This window comes from Myotis brandtii, unplaced genomic scaffold (genome assembly GCF_000412655.1).
Source record: "Myotis brandtii unplaced genomic scaffold, ASM41265v1 scaffold514, whole genome shotgun sequence".
Taxonomy (NCBI): domain Eukaryota; kingdom Metazoa; phylum Chordata; class Mammalia; order Chiroptera; family Vespertilionidae; genus Myotis; species Myotis brandtii.
Window position 1 is genome coordinate 918,027 of NW_005369591.1, and position 3,091 is coordinate 921,117.

At 42.4% G+C, this 3,091-nt stretch overlaps 1 long non-coding RNA gene across 1 annotated transcript; it reads left to right on the top strand.

Annotated features, from left to right (window-relative positions):
• The first annotated feature begins 453 nt into the window (after positions 1-453).
• On the top strand, positions 454-2,780 carry LOC106727993. The gene is made up of 3 exons (XR_001364223.1): positions 454-565; positions 1,273-1,274; positions 2,768-2,780. It is a non-coding gene; the product is annotated as an uncharacterized LOC106727993 (long non-coding RNA).
• The last annotated feature ends 311 nt before the right edge of the window (positions 2,781-3,091 follow it).

Consider the following 3,091-nt stretch of genomic DNA (forward strand, 5'->3'; position numbering starts at 1 on the left):
AATCCCATGCACTGGGTTTAATAATCAAACGCACAGATCTAAGGGGAAGTGTAAAAACAAGAGCCTGAGGAGTTGTGCGAATTCGCAAGCCTCCACCTTCCAGGTCTGCGCGCAGTCTCCGCGCGCCCACTTGCCCCTGGCACCAAGCAGCCGGCAGACTGGCAAAATCCGAGGCTGCTTTTTTGCATCCAGTCCAGCTATGGGCTTATTTTTAGCGTTCCCTTCTGCCAGCAGCCCTGTGGGACCCCTTCCCCACTCGTGGATCACGCTGGCCCCAACGGCCGCGGACTTTGCGGGGTGCAGATTTCCCCCTGCACGCGTTCTTCTCTCCAACCTGAATTGCAAACCGCACCTTTAGGGGAAATCTAACCTTTCTGTGAGGAGAAGCAGTGCTCGTCTGAGTTCACGTAGTCGCGCTGCTTGAGATACGTTGTTTCCGGGTTAATAGCCGATCTCTGGATGCCGGTAACAGCCACTCAAGATGGCGCAGTCTCCACGGCTGAGCCGGCGCACCGGGAGAGATTTCAGCCGCAGTCTCCAACCGTCCCCTTTTTCCGGGAGTCCTGTCTTTCCCGGCTGCAAACTGTCTCTCCACTGAATATCCTCTGCTTATTCGGGCTGTATGTTACCCGTTTCAGCTGCTCACCCTTATCTGCTCCAGGACAAGGCACAGGACACGTCCCTCTATACCTCCGCCATTTTCTTTTTTTCTAATCAGTTTGATATTTTAAAAACTTGTTTTGCCTTAAGCATCAAAAGCTGGTTTAACATCAAAGTCCTCTCCACCCCCCAAAAGGGATAAAAACAAACAAAACCTCTCAACTCTTTATAATAAAGAAAAAAAAACATTTGCAAACAACTAAATTACAGATATAAACTTGAAGTGATTTCACTGTATTACTTCAGCAGAAGGAATAGTTTACATTTTTACTGCATGTTCTAAAGCCAACTTTTTTTCAGAGTTCTTTTAAATGAGTAAATGGAGAGGTAATTGAGATTGGGAAATATAATGTGCTAAGAAGTCCTCATGTAAAGAACACACTGCCTTTGAGATCCTAGAAGATTTTCAAAGAACTGAAATATCATACAGAATGGTAGATTTAGTCACTTTCATTCCCATTGTGAAAGAATTGTGATTAAATATAATTTTACTAGTGGCCCAGTGTACAAAATTCGTGCATGGGAGGTGTCCCTCTGCCCAGCCTGCACCCTCTCCAATCCGGGACCCCACGGGGGATGTCCGACTGCCGGTTTGGATTGGGCCTAAACTAGCAGTCGGACATCCCTCTCACAATCCGTGCTCCTAACTGCTCACCTGCCTGCCTGCCTGATGGCCCCTAACTACTCCCCTGCCTGCCTGATCATCCCTAATAACCACTGCCTGCCTACCTGATCACCCTAACTGCTCTCCCCTGCCAGCCTGATCCTCCTAACTGCTCTCCCCTGCTGGCCTGATCCCCCTAACTGCTCTCCCCTGCCAGCCTGATCACTCCTAACTGCCTCTGCCTCGGTCCCACCACCATGGCTTTGTCCAGAAGGACATCCGGTAGGTCGTGTGGAAGATGTCTGGTCTAATTAGCATATTACCCTTTTATTAGTATAGATTACCTCTTAATAAAGCTTTTACTTCTCCTACAGCACATTTAAAATTAATCTATAATAAATTCTTCATATTGAAAACAGATGAATTTTTTTTGTGAAAAATGATTTAATCACAATGCAAACATTTTTACTACCCTTAATAAAAAGCATAACCATCAGCAAACAGGTTTATTTACTTTTCAATTTTTATTAAATTCACACATGTACATTAGGTGCATATTGATTTGTGTTTCTCTTCTGTTAAACTAATAATATTCCATACACGGATTAAATTTGTAACTTTATCTATGTAAGTATAACATCTCCAGCAATACTCAAATGTATTTGCTCAATAAAACAACAAAAAACTGTTCTTCATATTACTTTCATGGCACTTTTTGTGTAACACTGAGAGTACAATTGAGAAAATTAAATGAATATGTGCAATTCTAAACTACCAACTTTTTGAAGATTAGAAACTGTATTTTAGTTCATAATTTTAATTTATACTTTATTTTAGACTTACAAAAATAAGTCTAATGCATATATATTTTCAAATAGGAACAAATATATAACAATAAAGGCATAATATGCTAATTAGACCAGACAGCCAAATGACCTTCCAGATGTCATTCCAGACATCCTTCCTGATAAAGCTGTGTTGGCGGGGGCTGAAGCAGAGGTGGTTAGGGGTGATCAGGCAGGCAGGCAGAATGTTTAGGGGCAATCAGACTGGCAGGCAGGCAAGTGGTTAGGGGCCAGTGGTCCTGGACTGCCACAGGGATTGGGCCTAAACCAGCAGTCAAACATCCCCCAAGTGGTCCCAGATTGCGAGAGGGTGCAGGCCAGGCTGAGGGACCCCCCATGCACAAATTTTGTGCACCAGGCCTCTACTTTGTATATATAAGCCAAAAAAACTAATTGAGAATGCAAAAGCTCTTTAGTCTGTAGCAATCTAGTACTACTCTAACAGAATATTATATAGGAATAAATCCAGAGAGAGAATTCTGGCTAATGAACTAAGTACTTATGCCCAGCATACAGACATTCTTCCTATTTCATAAAGCATAACAAGATAGATAGGATGAAGGATTCTGTTTCCCATTACAGAAGACAGAAAGGCGAAGCTGTCATTTGAAGGCTAGTCAGAGGATGTGTTGTCAGCTAATCAGACACTCCATCCCAGTGTTTTAAATATTGAGAGAATGAGAAAAAGAGTGCAGGGTCCAATTAAAATTATTTTCAGCATATATAGTGGAGTAGTACTATAGTTAATGTCAGAGATGGCAGAGAGTCCCAAACTATGGTAGGTTCTAAGTTTACAAGTCTTAGAATTTTGGCCTGCCTATAAGCTTGGTTTTCCAAGTGTCCTTTCTATTTTATGATGTGTCCTCCCAGAAAATGTCTTTTCTGCTTAGTTAGCCAAAGTAGTTTCTGTCATCTATATCTAAGAATCCAACTCGTACAGTGCCTCACCTTCATATGCATTGAAATTAACCTATGATTGTTT